This window comes from Tamandua tetradactyla, chromosome 12 (assembly GCF_023851605.1).
Source record: "Tamandua tetradactyla isolate mTamTet1 chromosome 12, mTamTet1.pri, whole genome shotgun sequence".
Lineage (NCBI taxonomy): Eukaryota > Metazoa > Chordata > Mammalia > Pilosa > Myrmecophagidae > Tamandua > Tamandua tetradactyla.
Window position 1 is genome coordinate 15271382 of NC_135338.1, and position 21163 is coordinate 15292544.

The 21163-nt window shown below is 40.7% G+C and overlaps 1 long non-coding RNA gene across 2 annotated transcripts; it reads left to right on the top strand.

The window, feature by feature from the left end:
- Positions 1–5616: 5616 nt before the first annotated feature.
- On the top strand, positions 5617–14465 carry LOC143651826 (uncharacterized). Of its 2 annotated transcripts, none has more exons than XR_013160239.1 (3): positions 5617–5907; positions 6326–6681; positions 13455–14465. It is a non-coding gene; the product is annotated as an uncharacterized LOC143651826 (long non-coding RNA). The 2 variants fall into 2 exon arrangements; XR_013160240.1 differs by having other exon boundaries at positions 6331–6681.
- Positions 14466–21163: the final 6698 nt, after the last annotated feature.

The window sequence follows — 21163 nt, forward strand, 5'->3', positions numbered from 1 at the left end:
CTCATTTGTCTCTTATCCCTTTTGTTCAAGAAGGATTTCTCAATCTCATGATTTTGGGTCTCTGTTCTATCCCCAAGAGCAATGTTGCATGATGCCAGGGAGACTTACACCCCTGGGGGTCATGTCCCATGTAGCAAGAACGGCAGTGAACTCACCTGCCGAGTTGACTAAGGGAGAAAGACCACATTGGAGAGACAAAAGAGGTTCTCTGGGGGTGATCTTTAGGCATAACTATAAATAGGCTTTATTATGCTTCCTTTTAAAAAAGTACCACAATAAGCTGATTTAGCCCATGCACTTCAAGAGATTTAGATTTTACCTTCAATTTTCTATGGTAAATTTTATTAGGTAGATGTTAGCATACAGTGTACAATCCTGAAAGAATTATCCACCAAATGCAGTCTTGCTCTTATCTTGATTGGATTAACTCCAGATTGCAAAATGCTCCAATCTACAGTAGCTCTAGGCTTTGAAGACTTTGCCATAATCACTTACTTTGCTGTTCACTTAACACTTAGACTGTGAGTTGTCAAATTCCTAGACCTTAAGCTCATCAAGGGGTAAAAGCCAATTTTCTCCATGTCCAATACCCTTTGAATTGTTCAGTACCTTTTGTTTGATGTTGCCATGAGATATAAAAATAATCATTTTTTTAAAAACTATGGTAAAAATGTAGCAAAGTGGGAAAAAACATGTGATAAGCAGAAGAGGGAGCCAAAGTTCCATACAATTTAACTCCTGTGCAAGATACTGCTATGGCTTCAAGAAAAGAAAATACTTTAGTTCATTTTAATGTGGACATTGAGCTCCAGAAGAAGCACGTTGGAAGGTTAATAACCAAAATTAAGATAAAATTTACCAGCACCAAGCAGTTTGCTTTGATGTTGATGGATGAAATTCAATCTGGCCCATTAAATTAGAACTAGACAAGAAGTCCAATCCCTTTAAAAGGAAAAAAATGCACTTACTGCCCACAAACCCACTTTATCTTCATCTACATCAAACTTTGCAGCCAGAATTATCCTGACTAGAATGTGGTGGAATTCCTATGCATCTTACCACTTGGCAGAAACCATCATGGTCCTGTGAGCTTATTCACCCTGCAGCCAGCAGGGAGTGAGCAGTATCAGACTGGGAAGCCAGAGGGTGCCCAGTGCACAGCTGGACCACAGACGTACAGGTTCAGCTCATCACTAGCATATATGTCTCCTCTGGATATGGGCTTTGTATAGAGGCTGGAACATGGTTTTACTTTTCTATTAATCATGCACTTAATGGTATATTTCCAAGTTGCCACTAGTCCCACCTTCCCTCCCATGAGTAGGAGTTTTTAACTTTAATGCAGCAACAAGAATGTGATACAGTTTACACATTTGTTTACTTCTGCTCCAGGATACTTTTTTTTTCCTTTTAGTTAACTTCAAACTTGGGTTGATGTGGGTAAATTAATTGGGCCATTTACGCTGCCCTAGAAGTTCAATCTGGAAATTTATAAGCTGTTCTTTAGGGATGGCTTAAGTTATCCTGATCCAAGTGTTTCTGCTTAGAAATTATGTGCCTAAGGACCCCTCAAGTGTAGCAGGATTTTTTTTACATATAACCAGTTTGCTTTTACTTGTTAGTCCTTCCAATAATGATTCTAGGATTAATGTTAGAATCATCTCTGAATAATTATCAAATATAATTATAATATTATAATAATAGTTATCATCTCTGAATAATAATAAAGGTTTAAGAGTTTTCAGCTCCCAGCTGACACATGGATTTAGAATGTCCTCAATCATATACTCTACAACACCGTGGGTCAGATATTAATGAGGTACTACAGGCATATAATTGCTGTTTTTCTGACAACAGATTGTGAAATCTTAAAACCTACATGCCTCTTCTGCATGTACACATCTGATATTTAATTTTCTTCTCCAATATTGGTAGATAAGATTTCCATTTGTTTCTTATTTAGTTTCTTTAACATTCCTCCATATGAAAACATGCAGGACATTAACTTTTGACTGTTTACATTACTTTTGACTGACTACTGGGGTGTAAATAAACTTTCATAGTACATCTGAGTTGGGCATTTGTTGCACTGATCTTGAAGGTGTGTGGTGGGCTTCCTGTGAGTTAGATGGAAAGCCCACGTATTTTGATATTTGCTGTTTTAAATGAACAACACCAGTGTGAAGAGAATACAGTGTCAGTACTTGGCCAATTTTTAAGATAGTGTAAAAGGGAGAGCAGTGAGTTCACCTGCTGAGTTGGTTAAGAGAGGGGCCACCTCTGAGCAACAAAGAAGGTTCTCTGGAGAAGATTCTTAGACATAATTATAAGTAGGCTTAATTATGCTTGCTTTTTTTATGTTGCTTTTTAAACAAAGTAACCATGGTAAGTTGTTTAAACTCATGCACTTCAAGACATCTACACTTTACTTTCAGTTTTCTGCGGCCAATTCTGTTCACTAGATAGATGTCAATAAACACTATATTCAACTGAAACAATTCTCAACCAAATGCAGTCATGTCTCTTATCTTGATTGCATTAATACTGGGTTCTAAAATGCTTCAATCCTCAATAGTTCTAGCAGATAAAGAGTTTGCCTTAATCAGTTACTTTGCTGTCTACTTAACACTTAGACTGTGAGTTGTCAGATTCCTAGATCTTAACTCTTCAAGGGGCAAGAACCACATTTTCTCTATGCCCTATACCCCTTGGTTTGCTCAGAAAAATTGAGCAAAAAACAATTGCTCAAGACTTTTGTTTGATGTTGCCACTGAGATCTAAAAATAATCCTTTTTAAAAAAACTATGGTAAAAATATAGTAAAGTGGGAAAAAAACATGTAATAAGCAGAAGAGGGAGCCAAAGTTCCATACAAATTTGACTACAGTGCAAGATACTGCTTTGGCTTCAAGAAAATAAAATACTTCAGTTAATTTAATGTGGACATTGAGTTCCAGAATAAGCATGTTGAAATGTTAATAACCAAAGTTCCAGCATCTTCTTTGAATTCAAACATGCCAAAATTAAGATAAACTTTACCTTACCAGATTTTTGCTTTGATGTTGATGGATGCAAGTCAAACTGGGCACTGAAATAGAAGTACAAAAGAAATTCAATTAGTCTCAAAAAATGTACTTATTGATCATGAATCCACTTTATCTTCATCTACTTCAAACTTTGCAGGAAGAATTATCCTGACTAGAATATGGTGGAATTCCTGTGCATTTTACCGGTAGAAATCATGGCCCTGTGAGTTTATTCACCCAGTGGCCAGCAGGGGGCGAGCAGTACCAGGCTGGGAAGCCAGAGGGTGCCCAGTGCACAGCTGGACCACAGACGTCCAGGTTCAGCTCATCACTGCATGATCGACTCCTTTTGATCTGGGCTTTGTATAGATGTTGGAATGTGCCTTTACTTTTCTATTAATTGTGCAATTAATAGTCTATTTTCTTTGTTTCCTCTATTCTCATCCTGACTCCCATGGGTAGGATGAGCTCATTTCAATTTTTTTAAACTTCTGTTTTTCTTCTTTTTTTTTTGCATGAGCAGGCATTGGCTTGGCAGGCAAGAACTCTGCCTCCTGAGCCATGATGGCCCACCCTAACCTTTTTTTTTTTTAAAAAAAATATAACATACAAAGCAAATAAAGAAAAAAGTCTATAATTTTCAAAGCACACTTCAACAAGTTGTTACAGGGCAGATCCCGTAGTTTGTCATGGGCTACCATTCCACCATTTTAGAATTTTCCTTCTAGCTGCTCCAAAACACCAGAGGCTTAAAGGAATATTATTGTAGTGATTCAGCAGCCATCATCATTTGCTAAACACTCTTCTCTGTAATACCTCTTCTTTCTCCTTTGATCCTTTTCCCAATCTACAAGTATTCTTGGACCATGCCCATTCTGACTTTTTCATGTTAAGAAGGGGTGTCAAAGTTAAAAGAGAGGAGCATATAATTAATTAATAATTTTGGAGAGGCTGGTACCTCTGGGATTTAGGATTTATCTGGCTTAGGAAACTGTGGAATTATAGGTTCGAGGAAAGTAAACCTTTATAGAGTTTTGGTTTGAGCCCTATGTATTCTTAGGAGTCAACAAGGGTGATGTTGGTTGGTGTTTAGCAAACCACAACAATTAACAGGCTCTAACTGAAGTTACATAAGATTAGCCTCCAAAATAGCTTCTTGATTCCATTTGATCTCCCTTGGCCACTAATGCCCAATGTTCTTACACTTCTTTTCCCCCTTTTGGTCCAGAAGGCATAGTCGATTTCATGGTGTCATAACCAGAATCATCCCTCCACATTATCAGGGGGATTTTAACCCCTGCATGTCATGTCCCAGGACATGCTCATTTTCAAGCATAATACAGCAACAAGAATGTGCTAGAGTTTACATATCTGTTCACTTCTGCTCCAGAGTGCTTTCTTAAATTGTTGAGTTAACTTCAAACTTGGGGTTGATGTGTATAGAATGTTATCAAACTGCTTTGGGAAAAAAATTAATTGGTCCAGTTATGGTGCCTTAGAGATCATCCCAGAAATTTGTAAGCTGCTCCTCAGGGGTGGCTTAAGTTCATCCTGATCTGAGTGTTTCTGCTTAGAAATTGTGTGCCTGGGGACCCCAACGTTATTATCAGGGATTTTTTCCAAATGAGTAGCTTGTGTTTTAAAAAGTGAGCATATTTTTAGTGATGTTGATTCACTGTTCTTTGACATTACCTTTTACTCTTTCTGATCATGATTCTAAGGTTAATGTCAGAATCATCACTGATTAATTACAATTTTTATGAGTATTAAGCCCCCATAATGTACCTGACAGTTAGTTTTAGAATGTCTCCTATATCATGCATTCTAGAAAATAATGGACTAGATGCTAATAAGAATATGTTGTCAGAATAACTGCTGTTAAACCTTAAAATTTGTATGCCTCTTCTTATAGTGATAAGTGTGCACATCTGGAAACGTATTTTATTTTCTTCTTTGATATTGATAGATAGGATTGCTACTTATTTCTTATTTAGATACTATGATATTTCTGCATATGAAAATATGCAGATCATTAGCTTATTATAATTTGACTATTTACATAGGTTTCAACTGATTATTGGGGCAGAAGTAAACTTTCATAGTACACCTGAGGTCAGCATTTATGCACAGAATTTGAAGATTCATGCTGGGCTTCCTATGGGTTAGATGGAGAACCCACATATTTCGATATTTGCTATTTTAAATGAACAACACCAGTACGAATCAAATGCATTGTCAATAGTTGAAGCATTTTTAGGCTAGTGTAATCCTAGTCAGGAAATCAATATGCTTGCTTTTTTCCCTGTCCTTTCATGCTTAATCTATTTGTGTTCTTGGGTCTAAGACGTGTCTCTTAAATGGGATACAGATGGATTTTATATTTTTTTAAAAACATTTTTATTGAGTTATCTTCATGCACCATACAGTCCACTCAAAGTATACTATCAGTGGCTGACAATACCATCACATGGTTGTGTATTCATTACCATGATTATTTTTAGAATGATGGTGGAGTTATGCAAAGAAGGTAGGGTTTAACAAATGAGTATGATTGCTGAACCATTATATTGATATTTCCTTTAGTCTCCAGTATCTTAGAGCAGCTAGGAGTAAAAGCCTAATAAAAATACAATATTATAGAGCAGCTAGGAGTAAAAACCAAATTTTAGATAAAAACCTCAAGTTGTGGATTTGTAACCCATCTAAACTCTGAAATCTGTTCTACAACTAATTGTTGTGCTGCACTTTGAAATTTATTGTTTTTTAGTATGTATGTTATTTTTCACAAAAAAGAAGAAAAAAAGTAGTGATAATATATATATATATATTTCTTCTAACCTCCAATGTTCCAGATCAGCCAGAAGGAAAAATCTGAGATGATGGTATGGTGGTCGATGACAAACTGCTTTTTACTTCTTTGCTTAGTATGTATGTTACATTATACAATAAAAAAGTAAAAAAAAAAAATACACTAGGACCACCAAAAATGGATATCTTAGTTAGCTTAACCAATAGGCATATTTAAATAAATATCCATATAATCATTGTAAAGCCTGTGTTTGTGCAGTAAGTTTTGTAAACCAATTTAAAATTAAGACAACAAGAGAAAAAGCTACAGATTGTGGATAGAAAAGTTCTTAAATTCTAAGTATTAAAAACTAACTTTGATACCACTTGATCAGCTGTCAGAACTGTGAATGTTCTCAACATTTCAAAAGAACTTTATAGAAAGTTCTTACAAATATCTGCATTGTTATAGTAATGACCTACTGAATATTTTCTTAATTTCCTTATTTTGAGGTCAGTGAGCTCAACAAAGGTCTGCTCCACCATGGAAGCCAGCCAGTGGATGTCTACCAGTGGAGGGAGTCAACCAGCACCTAGGGGATAAGATGATCGACTGATGCGCAGGGCTGGTGGGCCTGCCACAGACCATGACTGTGGCCGCCTATTCCCCCCTCCGACCAGGTGATCCCTCCCCCCACACCAAGCCCTACCTTGCGGTGGACGATCGCCGGCCCCTGGGCTCCCTGCTGGTGGTGCCCACCGCAACCATGTGGGGAGGTTTCCCCAGCCGGCTGGCAGCTGTGCAGGCTGGAGCCGAAGAGGGTCAGTTCCCTCCAATCCTGCCTCGCTGGTGCACAGCAGCTTGCCTGGTAGGGATCCTGGTCACCTGACCCACTCACTCCCTTCCAATCTTCCTCCCCCAAACAACTGCCTAAAGACCCTCCTAGTCTACTCACATCTTGTGACCTACAGACCTGGATGTTTTCTTCCCATTTTGTTTCACGAAGCAGGAGTGAACTCACTCCACCCCTGTCTGCCATCTTCCTGGAAACCAGCTGCCATTTTTTTTATTAATTAAAAAAAATTAACTAGCACAACATTAGAAATCAATCCATTCTACATATGCAATCAGTAATTCTTAATATCGTCACATAGGTGTATGGTCATCATTTCTCAGTACATATGCATCGATTTAGAGAAAGAAATAGCACGACAACAGAAAAAGAAATAAAGTGATAACACAGAGAAAACACAAATAGAAATAAAAAGTACAAAAATATATAAGAGAAAGAAAAAAAAACTATAGATCAGATGCAGCTTTATTCAGCGTTCCAACGTAATTACATTACAGTTAGGCAGTATTGTGCTGACCATTTTTTTTTTTTTTAGACATCATACCATTCTACATATGCAATCAGTAATTCTTAACATCATCACATAGATGCATGATCATCGTTTCTTAGTACATTTGCATCGGTTTAGAAGAACTAGCAGTATAACAGAAAAAAATATAGAATGTTAATATAGAGAAAAAAAATAAAAGTAATAATAATAAGAACAAAACAAACAAAACAAAACAAAACAAGAACCTATCGCTCGGATGCAGCTTCGTTCAGTATTTTAACATGATTACTTTACAATTAGGTATTATTGTGCTGTCCATTTTTGAGTTTTTGTATCTAGTCCTATTGCACAGTCTGTATTCCATCAGCTCCAATTACCCATTATCTTACCCTGTTTCTAACTCCTGCTGAACTCTGTTACCAATGACATATTCCAAGTTTATTCTCGAGTGTCGATTCACATCATTGGGACCATACAGTATTTGTCTTTTAGTTTTTGGCTAGACTCACTCAGCATAATGTTCTCTAGGTCCATCCATGTTATTACATGCTTCATAAGTTTATCCTGCCTTAAAGCTGCATAATATTCATCGTATGTATATACCACAGTTTGTTTAGCCACTCGTCTGTTGATGGACATTTTGGCTGTTTCCATCTCTTTGCAATTGTAAATAACACTGCTATAAACATTGGTGTGCAAATGTCTGTTTGAGTTTTTGCCCTTAATTCCTTTGAGTAGATTCCCAGCAATGGTATTGCTGGGTCGTATGGCAATTCTATATTCAGCTTTTTGAGGAACCGCCAAACTGTTTTCCACAGTGGTTGCACCATTTGGCATTCCCACCAACAGTGGATAAGTGTGCCTCTTTCACCGCATCCTCTCCAGCACTTGTCATTTTCTGTTTTGTTGATAATGGCCATTCTGGTGGGTGTGAGATGATATCTCATTGTGGTTTTGATTTGCATTTCTCTAATGGCCAGGGACATTGAGCATCTCTTCATGTGTCTTTTGGCCATTTGTATTTCCTCCTCTGAGAGGTGTCTATTCAAGTCTTTTTCCCATTTTGTAATTGGGTTGGTTATCTTTTTGTTGTTGAGTTGAACAATCTCATTATAAATTCTGGATACTAGACCTTTATCTGATATGTCGTTTCCAAATATTGATTCCCATTGTGTAGGCTGTCTTTCTACTTTCTTGATAAAGTTCTTTGATGCACAAAAGTGTTTAATTTTGAGGAGTTCCCATTTATTTATTTCCTTCTTCAGTGCTCTTGCTTTAGGTTTAAGGTCCATAAAACCGCCTCCAATTGTAAGATTCATAAGATATCTCCAGACATTTTCCTCTAACTGTTCTATGGTCTTAGACCTAATGTTTAGATCTTTGATCCATTTTGAGTTAACTTTTGTGTAGGGTGTGAGATATGGGTCTTCTTTCATTCTTTTGCATATGGATATCCAGTTCTCTAGGCACCATTTATTGAAGAGACTGTTCTGTCCCAGGTGAGTTGGCTTGACTGCCTTATCAAAGATCAAATGTCCATAGATGAGAGGGTCTATATCTGAGCACTCTATTCAATTCCATTGGTCGATATATCTATCTTTATGCCAATACCATGCTGTTTTGACCACTGTGGCTTCATAATATGCCTTAAAGTCAGGCAGTGCGAGACCTCCAGCTTCGTTTTTTTTCCTCAAGATGTTTTTAGCAATTCGGGGCACCCTGCCCTTCCAGATAAATTTGCTTATTGGTTTTTCTATTTCTGAAAAATACGTTGTTGGGATTTTGATTGGTATTGCATTGAATCTGTAAATCAATTTAGGTAGGATTGATATCTTAACTATATTTAGTCTTCCAATCCATGAACACGGTATGCCCTTCCATCTGTTTAGGTCTTCTGTGATTTCTTTTAGCAGTGTTTTGTAGTTTTCTTTATATAGGTTTTTTGTCTCTTTAGTTAAATTTATTCCTAGGTATTTTATTCTTTTAGTTGCAATTGTAAATGGGATTCGTTTCTTGATTTCCCCCTCCGCTTGTTCATTGCTAGTGTATAGAAATGCTACAGCTTTTTGAATGTTGATCTTGTAACCTGCCACTTTGCTGTACTTGTTTATTAGCTCTAGTAGTTTTGTTGTGGATTTTTCCGGGTTTTCGACGTATATTATCATATCATCTGCAAACAGTGATAGTTTTACTTCTTCCTTTCCAATTTTGATGCCTTGTATTTCTTTTTCTTGTCTAATTGCTCTGGCTAGAACCTCCAACACAATGTTGAATAATAGTGGTGATAGTGGACGTCCTTGTCTTGTTCCTGATCTTAGGGGGAACGTTTTCAATTTTTCTCCATTAAGGATGATATTAGCTGTGGGTTTTTCATATATTCCCTCTATCATTTTAAGGAAGTTCCCTTGTATTCCTATCCTTTGAAGTGTTTTCAACAGGAAAGGATGTTGAATCTTGTCAAATGCCTTCTCTGCATCAATTGAGATGATCATGTGATTTTTCTGCTTTGATTTGTTGATATGGTGTATTACATTAATTGATTTTCTTATGTTGAACCATCCTTGCATACCTGGGATGAATCCTACTTGGTCATGATGAATAATTCTTTTAATGTGTTGTTGGATACGATTTGCTAGAATTTTATTGAGGATTTTTGCATCTATATTCATTAGAGAGATCGGCCTGTAGTTTTCTTTTCTTGTAATATCTTTGCCTGGTTTTGGTATGAGGGTAATGTTGGCGTCATAGAATGAATTAGGTAGTTTTCCCTCCACTTCGATTTTTTTGAAGAGTTTGAGGAGAGTTGGTACTAATTCTTTCTGGAATGTTTGATAGAATTCACATGTGAAGCCGTCTGGTCCCGGACTTTTCTTTTTAGGAAGCTTTTGAATGACTGCTTCAATTTCTTTACTTGTGATTGGTTTGTTGAGGTCATCTATGTCTTCTTGAGTCAAAGTTGGTTGTTCATGTCTTTCCAGGAACCCGTCCATTTCCTCTAAATTGTTGTATTTATTAGCGTAAAGTTGTTCATAGTATCCTGTTATTACCTCCTTTATTTCTGTGAGGTCAGTAGTTATGTCTCCTCTTCCATTTCTGATCTTATTTATTTGCATCCTCTCTCTTCTTCTTTTTGTCAATCTTGCTAAGGGCCCATCAATCTTATTGATTTTCTCATAGAACCAACTTCTGGCCTTATTGCTTTTCTCTATTGTTTTCATGTTTTCAATTTCATTTATTTGTGCTCTAATCTTTGTTATTTCTTTCCTTTTGCTTGCTTTGGGGTTAGCTTGCTGTTCTTTCTCCAGTTCTTCCAAATGGATAGTTAATTCCTGAATTTTTGCCTTTTCTTCTTTTCTGATATAGGCATTTAGAGCAATAAATTTCCCTCTTAGCACTGCCTTTGCTGCGTCCCATAAGTTTTGATATGTTGTGTTTTCATTTTCATTCGCCTCGAGGTATTTGCTAATTTCTCTAGCAATTTCTTCTTTGACCCAGTCGTTGTTTAGGAGTGTGTTGTTGAGCCTCCACGTATTTGTGAATTTTCTGGCACTCTGCCTATTATTGATTTCCAACATCATTCCTTTATGGTCCGAGAAAGTGTTGTGTAAGATTTCAATCTTTTTAAATTTGTTGAGACTTGCTTTGTGACCCAGCATATGGTCTATCTTTGAGAATGATCCATGAGCACTTGAGAAAAAGGTGTATCCTGCTGTTGTGGGATGTAATGTCCTATAAATGTCTATTAAGTCTAGTTCATTTATAGTAATATTCAGATTCTCTATTTCTTTGTTGATCCTCTGTCTAGATGTTCTGTCCATTGATGAGAGTGGTGAGTTGAAGTCTCCAACTATTATGGTATATGAGTCTATTTCCCTTTTCAGTGTTTGCAGTATATTCCTCACGTATTTTGGGGCATTCTGATTCGGTGCGTAAATATTTATGATTGTTATGTCTTCTTGTTTAATTGTTCCTTTTATTAGTATATAATGTCCTTCTTTGTCTCTTTTAACTGTTTTACATTTGAAGTCTAATTTGTTGGATATTAGTATAGCCACTCCTGCTCTTTTCTGGTTGTTATTTGCATGAAATATCTTTTCCCAACCTTTCACTTTCAACCTATGTTTATCTTTGGGTCTAAGATGTGTTTCCTGTAGACAGCATATAGAAGGATCCTGTTTTTTAATCCATTCTGCCAATCTATGTCTTTTGATTGGGGAATTCAGTCCATTGACATTTAGTGTTATTACTGTTTGGATAATATTTTCCTCTAACATTTTGCCTTTTGTATTATATATATCATATCTGATTTTCCTTCTTTCTACACTCTTTTCCATATCTCTCTCTTCTGTCTTTTTGTGTCTGACTCTAGTGCTCCCTTTAGTATTTCTTGCAGAGCTGGTCTCTTGGTCACAAATTCTTTCAGTGACTTTTTGTCTGAGAATGTTTTAATTTCTCCCTCATTTTTGAAGGATAATTTTGCTGGATATAGGAGTCTTGGTTGGCAGTTTTTCTCTTTTAGTATTTTAAATATATCATCCCACTGTCTTCTAGCTTCCATGGTTTCTGCTGAGAAATCTACACAAAGTCTTATTGGGTTTCCCTTGTATGTAATGGATTGTTTTTCTCTTGCTGCTTTCAAGATCCTCTCTTTCTCTTTGACCTCTGACATTCTAACTAGTAAGTGTCTTGGAGAACGCCTATTTGGGTCTAATCTCTTTGGGGTGCGCTGCACTTCTTGGATCTATAATTTTAGGTCTTTCATAAGAGTTGGGAAATTTTCAGTGATAATTTCTTCCATTAGTTTTTCTCCTCCTCTTCCCTTCTCTTCTCCTTCTGGGACACCTACAACACGTATATTTGTGTGGTTCATATTGTCCTTGAGTTCCCTGATACCCTGTTCAAATTTTTCCATTCTTTTCCCTATAGTTTCTGTTTCTTTTTGGAATTCAGATGTTCCATCCTCCAAATCACTAATTCTATCTTCTGTCTCTTTAAATCTATCATTGTAGCTATCCATTATTTTTTCTATGTTTGCTACTTTTTCCTTCACTTCCATAAGTTCTGTGATTTGTTTTTTCAGTTTTTCTATTTCTTCTTTATGTTCAGCCCATGTCCTCTTCATGTCCTCCCTCAATTTATCGATTTCATTTTTGAAGAGGTTTTCCATTTCTGTTCGTATATTCAGCATTAGTTGTCTCAGCTCTTGTGTCTCATTTGAGCTATTGGTTTGTTCCTTTGACTGAGCCATATTCTCAATCTTTTGAGCGTGGACAGTTATCTTCTGCTGCTGGCGTCTGGGCATTTATTCAGATTTCTCTTGGTGTTGGACCCAGCAAGGTTGTAATATTTTTCTGTGAAATCTCTGGGATCTGTTTTTCTTATCTTGCCCAGTATGTGGCGCACGTGGCACACGTTTGTCTCAAGTGTTTGGAATGGGTCTCCCCCAGTCACCGATCTCCGTGGCCTGGGGATTTCGGGTCCAATTCTCTCCGTTGGTTCAGGGGCCGCGCGTGGTGGGGGCGTCAGCTGCCGCGGCTTGAGGGGACCCTGTGGCTGGTTGCGGGCCGCAGCGGGCCTGGGGGATTCCCCACCAGAACAGGAAGCCTCCCGTTTGGGGGGGCTACCACGGCTTGGATAGCCCTCCTATCCGAGACTCGTATCCGCGGACTCGAAGCAGAGACTCGAAGCCGCCCGCAAAAGAGGGGTGCCGCCTGCCTCGGCTTGGGAAACTTGCTTCTCCAATACTCTCATCTGGCCCGGAAAGGAGGGAGGGAGTAGCTCGGACCACCGCAGCTGCCGCTGATCGGGAAATCACGTGCCGCTCGGGGGTCTCACCGCAGCCGAGTCTCGCAGTCAGTCTAGCCAGCCCAGACTTTGGATAGCCCTCTGATCTGAGATTCGTAGCCGCGGACTCAAAGCCGAGACTCGAAGCCGCCCGCAAAAGTGTCGCTGCCATTTTTTTTTTATCTTTTATGGGCAGGCACCAGGAATCGAACCCGGGTCTCTGGCACGGTTAGTGAGAACTCTGCCTGCTCTGTCACCATGGCCCCAGCTACCATTTCTCTTAATCCTGATTGAACACTGTAAGGCAGAAACTTCTAATTAGATCATTTCCACAAAGATGTGGCATGCTCAATTGTGGGTGTGAATTTTTGATTAGATGGAGATTTAATTTCATCTCTTCAAGATTGGTCTTGATTAGTTTACTGGTGTCCTTTAAAAGTGGAAACATTGTGAAGAAGTGACAGAGCCAATGCAGACACTTGGGGAGTAGAAATGACAGAGCCCCCCCCACCAGAGACCTTTGGAGATGAAGAAAGAAAATGACCATTGAAAAGCTGTTTGAAATCAGAAACCAAAGACACCAGCAGATGCCAGCCAAGTGTCCTCCTTGTTAACAGAGGTATTCTAAACCCATTGGACTGTCTTGAATTATCTTTCCTTGGTTGCCTTAGGACGTTTTCATAGGCTTAGAAATGTGAAGTTGCAACTTCTTAAATTCACCTTTTAAAAGCCATCCCATTTTTGATATACTGCATTCCAGGAGCTTAACAACCAATGCAGATGTCACATCCTGTCTATTCTTCCTTTCAGAGCTTCTTTCCCATCTCACAGCCCAGTAGAGTGAGCCCCAAGCTGTCCAGTCTGGCAGCTAGAGGCCCACCCTTGCAACATGCTCTGAAGAGCCTGCTTAGAGAACTAGAAGAAAAGGACAGTCTTGGGATCTCACTTCAAGGTGAACTGGGCTAGACCTGCCCATTATTTGTCTGGAGCCCTCCTGGGGTTTGAGGGTGAGTGGGACATGTTCAGGGAGGCAGCATCTGTGTTTCACTTCCCCTTGTGCTTATGTCTCTGTGGGCTTCATCACTGTTATTACCCCCATTTGACAGTAGAAGCCATGTCCTCAGACTGCAACCTGCAGTTTCATAGCGTGTCCTAACACACTAAGTGCCTCTATCACATTTCCAGCCAGGTGCAGACATCTCAAGGTCAATTTTATGGCAACACTGCCCTCTGCAGGCAAGAGTGACCCATGTGTAAGTGACTGTCATGAGATAGAATAATTTTTTCTATGAAGAATAAAACAAATTAACATGAATTTCTGATTTTACTCTTCAGATACTGTCTGTGGCAGTTGCCATTTTTAATATTGAGTCAGTTCCTCTGAAACCTTAATTTCAATAAAAGGACTACAATTCAATGAATGAATGAATAAACTCTTTCCTCAATGTTAAAATTGAATCTGAGTTTTTCTTTGGCACACCAAGTGTTCTAGTTTGCTAGCTGCCAGAATGCAATATACCAAAACAGAATGGCTTTTAAAAAGGGAAATTTAATAAATTGCTAGTTTGCAATTCTAAGGCTGAGATACTATCCCATTTAAAGCAAGTCTATAGAAATGTCCAATCTAAGGCATCCAAGGAAAGATACCTTGGTTCAAGAAAGCCGATGTAGTTCAGGGTTTCTCTCTCAAGTGGTAGGGCACATGGCGAACACAGTTTCTCTCTCATCTGGAAAGGCACATGGTAAACACAGCATCATCTGGTAGCTTCCTCTCCTGGCTTCCTGTTTATCCCCTGGAGGCATTTTCCTTCTTCATCTCCAAAGTTCGCTGGCTGGTGGACTCTGCTTCTCATGGTTATGTTGTTCTGCTCTGCTCTCTCTGAATCTCCCACTTTATCCAAAATGTTTCCTGTTTTATAAGATTCCGGTAAACTAATCAAGACCCACCCAAATTGGTGGAGACATGCCTCCACTTAATCCAGTTTAACAATCACTCTTGATTAAGTCACATCTCCAGGGAAATGATCTAATTACAGTTTCAAACATACAATGCTGAATAAAGATTAGAAGAAAATGGGATTAGGATTAAAACATGGCTTTTCTAGGGCACAAACATCTTTTCAAACCAGCACACCAAGTCATTCAGTTCAGATGATAAATAATATAGGGAGTAATGGCCCAATACCAGTGGGGTCAGAAAGGTCTCTATCCATATGGGAGACTCGATCAAGTAAAGTGTGTCGTGGCCAGGATGAAACACCCTAGAATGGCTTCAGAAGTTCTCATCAGAAGCTTAAGTGGTCTGATATTTTCTAAGGGGTCCTACTGACCTATTTCAGGGGTCACTGGAGAAGACCCCTCAAGGATAAGGCAGGTCCCCTGGACTCTCTTTTGCTGTCCAGGACAAGAAGTCCTCAGAGGATATGTGGTGTGAGGCCTGTGTAACAGTGCAGCTGAGTGGAGAAATAAGATTCTGACAGAGTTGCTGTGACTGGCCTCCTGGGTGGGGCCTGGACATGAAGCAGAGAGAGGAACCTGGGAAAGTGTAGAGGAACAAGCCATGAGGTTTGCAAAGCCAGAAGATGGGGAAAGACAATGGAGAAGTGGAGGCAGCAAATGACCATAAGTAGAAGAGGAAGGGAACCTGGGAAGATGCTGCTGGAAATATTTGGGTATTTGGGTATACGGCCAGGACTGGAGGAGGGAGAGTGTATGGAATGAGGAAGGGAGCAGAGTATCATGGGACCTGGAGGTGATCTCCTGCAGAGGGAGAGAGGAGCCAGGAAGGATAATGTGGGGAGGTCCTGAAACAGTGGGTGGCCATGCAGTGAACCTTGAGGCAACCTGTTCTCTCCATCTGGAACCAGCCCCTCAAAATCTTCTTGGCCTGTCATGTGGCCATTTCCATCAAAGAGTGAAACTGGTCCTACAGGAAAGAACCACAAGATGCAGCATTTGTCATCTTGCATGCTGAACTATGTATGTCTGTATCACTCCATTCTTTTTCACTCTCATTTTTAGTCCTGGAATGAGTATTTATTGGTTCTAAGAACTGAGACCTCTGGTGTCAAAAGGTCATTGTTTGTCCCAGGATATCTTGCTTAGGAGGATAAGGTGGTAAACCAATAAATCCATCACTCTTGCTTCAGATATTACTGATATCAATTATCCATATAAATAATTTGCACACATGAGTAAAAGTTATCACCTGGACAAACAGTACACCCATCAGACAAAATCTGTCTTAAGATTTCATTCAAGACCAAGCTCATGTTATTAGTCTTAGTTGGGGTTCAATACAGGTCAGTTCACCCTTGAAAGATTTGCCTTAGTCCACTCATTTGCATATCCTGAAATCCTATAAGATTCCACCCCTGTCCTTCCCCTTCTGTCAAATGACAATGTCCCTTCACACTTATCAACTTAGTGTTGCTTGATCAACAGGGTATTTGATGGTCTTTGGTAACTGAGAGTTGACCATTCAAAGTGACCTGAGCAGTTTACAACGAAACAAACTGATGTCCTGTTCTTTTAATTCACTCCTCAACTTGCAGACCTATTTTAGCTGGGAACTGTGATAAGTTTATTTCAATTGAGATGTGACCCATCCCATTCAAGCTGGTTCTTAATCCCCTTACTATAGTCCTTTATAAGAAGACAAATTAGACACAGAAGTTAAGAGATGAAATGCTATGTGTCCTTAGTCCCCCTGGGGCTTGAGGGAGAGGGAGACCAAGATAGGGGAATGAGTTTTTGTCTCACTTCCCCATCTACCTGTGTCACTGAAGATGGCACTGATGTCACTATCCCACAACTGACAATAATAGCCTCAGCCTCAGCCTCAAGACCTCTGATTGTCAGGGTGGCCATGTTCCCTGAACTGGAGCCAGAGAATCAGTCAGGGATCCCTAAGGGCTGGCTGCTATCTCTATATAAGACCAGCTCAGGGGCCTGGCCTGGCTGTTTCTGGTATCAAAAGAAGCATTTACCCCCAGTGCCATCTCCAGAGCAGGTAAACCTGGCCATCTTTCCCATGGCCACTAACACTGAACATGGCTGGGTCAGTGTGTAGGAGATCATGGAATCTGCAAGAGAGAAAAGGGGAGGTGGGTGGTATTGAGGGGCTCTCCCTTGGGGATTGCTGGACATGCTTTGTTGGTTTGATCTCCAGGATTCTGGGACCCTACATGGCAGCCCCTCACATCAGCCCCTGAGACAATGGCCCAGGGCTCCACTGGTGGAAGGAGAATTTGATGGAATTATAGTAACCCACCCCCTCTCTTGGCAAATGCGGTGTCCTCTGGGGATCACAACACAGGGAGCAAAGCACTGAGCAATGGGTGACCCTGGGGCCAGCCCCTGTGCAGTGAGCCAGGAGGGTGAGGAGGAGAGGGGTCCAGGCCATGGTGGAGATGCCCCCAGATCTGCTCCCTGAGTCCCCAGTGATGGGAAGCATTCCCTCAGGCCTCTCTTTTCCCTGGCCAAGGAGAACTTCAGTTATGCAAATCAACTTGACCTCAGGGTTGGCTGCTGAGGGCGCTTTGTGGCTTTCAGGGAAGAGCTCAGCCTGCAGGGACACAAAAAGGGAGAGGAATTGCCCCTGCACATGCACCCTCAGCCCCTCAGTTCTTCCCACTATGGGTCTCCTGAGTCTAGGCTCATTTCTACCCCCAGTCCTTGTCTGGGCATTACTCATGGGTGGTCCAGGCCACCGCAGTGCTGAGAAGGGACATGTGTCTGCATTTTCCAGGGAGTCTGACATCCCTCTTCCTGGGATGGTCCTAAGTCCTGTCCTGGAGGTGGCCATGGACACAGTGTGATGCCGGGATCACATGGGACCCAGAGGTGTCCACCCCTAAACCCACAAGCACTTTATGAAGGAGCTCAGATTCCAGGTCTTCCCCAAGCTCCACCTTTGGGAACTTTAGTATGATGTGTTACTTGACATTTAAGGACTCAGTGCAGTGACTTTCACAGCCTCTTGCACAGGTGAAAGTAGGAGGGCACTAGGATCAGGGCAGCGTGTACCCCTGACCCTAATATGAAGTTGTAAAGCCAGAATCAAGCTTATTCCTGTCAACTTCCCCTGGGGGTCCTAAGGCAGGACTGAGTCTGCCTTTGGCTGTGAGCACCTTGGATAGGTCAGCGGAAAGCAAGAAGCAGCTACAAAGGGGTTAGAAATGGGGAACTTGGGACCACAGGGAGGATGAGGCATTTAGGAACAGTTACACTGATTTAGTACATCCAGATGGGCTGGGAGGGGAAGTGAATGCCTACATTTATGTACAGAGGAAGAAGCAGCATCTTGAATAGCCAGAGAGGAGACTCTCCAAGGCAGAAGGATTTGTATGTCACTTTCAAGGACTTGTGTAGAAATAGGAGCCTGCTCCTTCAGGTCTGAGGTCTCTATCACTAACCTTCCCTGCAAGTCAGAATCTCCCCAATGCTGAGCGTCCCATCCCAGGGGCTTTGCCAGGTGACTCTTTGCTGACCCCAGGGGGCTACTCTGCACTGTCAGCTGGAAACCCAGGGGGTCCTTGTCCAGGTGGAGATTCAGAAGTGAGTGGGGAACAAGCTACATCCATCATCCATGGGGAAGAGTCTGTGTTCTCAATGACCTGAAAGTTCAGAGGCAAAATAACAAGAGTCAAGGGTCAAAACCATTTCATATGTGATGTGGCCTCAAAATAGAAGAATTTCAGAGATGCGGTGAGTGAGAATTTCCAGGTATTAACTCAGATAATATATCAGAGCTGCTCAGCTCATACAGATGCCTCCAAGATGGTCCAGATGGGCAGTGAAGGTTAGACTCATGTGCATTCAGACCAGCCCTCTGTCCATTCCCTAGTTGACCTGGGACCTAAGATGCATGATGGGTGGTTTCCCTCTCCATTTACCCCAATGTGAACCTGTGTCATGGAACAGAGGGTTCTCTTGGGATGCTGTGAGAGCCTCTGATCATGGCAACACCCAGGGTCACCCATGGTGACCCATCCGTACTCTCCCTAATGCTCCTCAGATCATTGACCTCACTTGAGTTATATTTGACAGAGAAGGGAAGGGGCAGATGGAGGGAGTTAAAATCTCAAGGTCACTGGGAGAGAAGGAGAAAAGAGATGGACCTGAGAACCCCAGGCCTGAAACAACAAACTCTTCTGCATGGATGGGGAGCCAGTCTGTACTGAGCTGAGAAGAGTGTTTGGGAAAATCTTCTGGCAGAATTCTCTGGGGCTTTGATGATAACAGTTCTGCCAGCTGACTGTGGGGGGTGTTGCTGCATCTTGGGAAAGAAAATCAGGTTCCTGGGAGGGCTCCTGACCACCTGCTCCTGTAGGGGGATGACCACAAACCACAGGAATGAAAACCTCAAATTAGAAGCAATTAGGGCAGCCTTTCATGATCTCATCATCCTTATGGACATGTTAAATATTGTTCAGGTCTTGTGAATTGTGCTGGTTTGAAAAAATTATGTACCCCCCCAAAATTTTAATGCTCATCCATCTTGTGGAGACATCCATTCCACTTAATCCCTATTAAGTACTGTAGGGTGAAACTTGATTAGATTATCTCCATGGAGATGTGACTCACCCAATTGTGGATATTAATATTTCATTAGAGGGAGATGTGACTCCAGCTGTACCAAGTGGGGTTTGATTGATTTACTGGACGTATTTAAAACAGGAAACATTTTGGAAAAAAACTTCAGAATCACAAAGCCATGAGAGTCAGGATAGCCCACTCAGCCAGAGGCCTTTGTAGATGAAGAAGGAAAATACCCCTGGGGGAACTTCCTGAAACAAGAAACCTGGAGAGGAAGTTAGCAGATGTTGCCACGTTCACCATGTGCCTTTCCAATTAAGAGAGAAACTCTGAATTTCATCAGATTTCTTGAACCTAAGTATCTTTCCCTGGATGCCTTAGATTTGACATTTTTATACCCTGCTTTAATTTGAACATTTTCATGGTCTTAGACCATGTAAACTTGCAGCTTAACAAGTTCCCTTTTTTAAAAGCCATTCTGTTTCTTGTACATCACATTCCGGCAGCTTGCCTACTAGAACATGGATCCTGTGCATCAAAAATCAGTTTTGATCACTAGAGTGTGGTCCTTGAAGTTACAAGTGACCCTCTGTGCCAAGCCCCACATGACTATGCCTTCACCCCATTGTGAGGAAGCAGCAAGAGGGGAGGGGCCTGGCTGCACAGGGCTTGGGACCCCTGTCCTTCAGGATGTCTGAGAAGAGGACACTGCCCTGGGTTCAGGGGGTTCTTTTCTATTATTCTATTCCCCCTCCCTTTTTCTTTCATTAGCAGTAGAACTAGTCTAAGTTTTCAAACATCCTTCCATGAGTTCACTTGAAGAAACAGTGTCACGGGCTCCCCCTTACCCTCTGTCTGGGCACAAGTATTAATAGTTTACCCTATTGGCAGGTGGTCCATCAGCATGACAAGGATTTTGCAGACACCATATCCCAATTATAGTGGTCAGTCCTTTACCAAGAGATAACGATCTTTCCTTCTGATCCCACATCCCTTTCAAGGAAATCAGCTCTCATGTAAACTACTTGCATAGATGGAGGAAACTTCCTTTTTAATAATTTCACCATTTTCCATTTCTACTTTAGGTAAGTGGCCTAAAATTCAATCTCATAAAACTATAAACCTAAGTAATGATTTTGAAAAAAAAAGTAGCCTATTAAAGAATTTGATTTCAGGCTTCAAAAATGATTTTTCCTTTTGGAAGGACATAATTAACTTCAATGATACATGTGGGTTACTGTCCATGTATTTCTGGTTAGACTTAATCTACACATATATACCTCCTGCTCTACTACAATGAGATCACTGTTGGAGATGGCTCACTGAAGGCTTAAGTGGTTGGCTGTCAGCTGAGGGCATGAGCATTGGAGCACCATGCTCAGCTGACATAGAAAACTGCTGAAGCAAATGTTCTCGAGGATGCTGACTCAAGAGCCAGTAGAGACTTGAATAGAGAGCATGCTGATAAGAAATAAACAGTTCCTGAGACAAGGAGCTGGGAAACAAACCTTGTAGGGTTGCAGGCATGACAGATGTTCAAAAATAATCTTGCTTTGATTATACTCCCTAAAGCAGTTCCCAAATAAGAGCATAATAATAAGTGGATGTCAGTTTATTTGGGGCTCTTGCTCTTGCTCCTGATGCACTTGAGTCCCCTGACCCTGCTTAACTAACTTCCTGTGT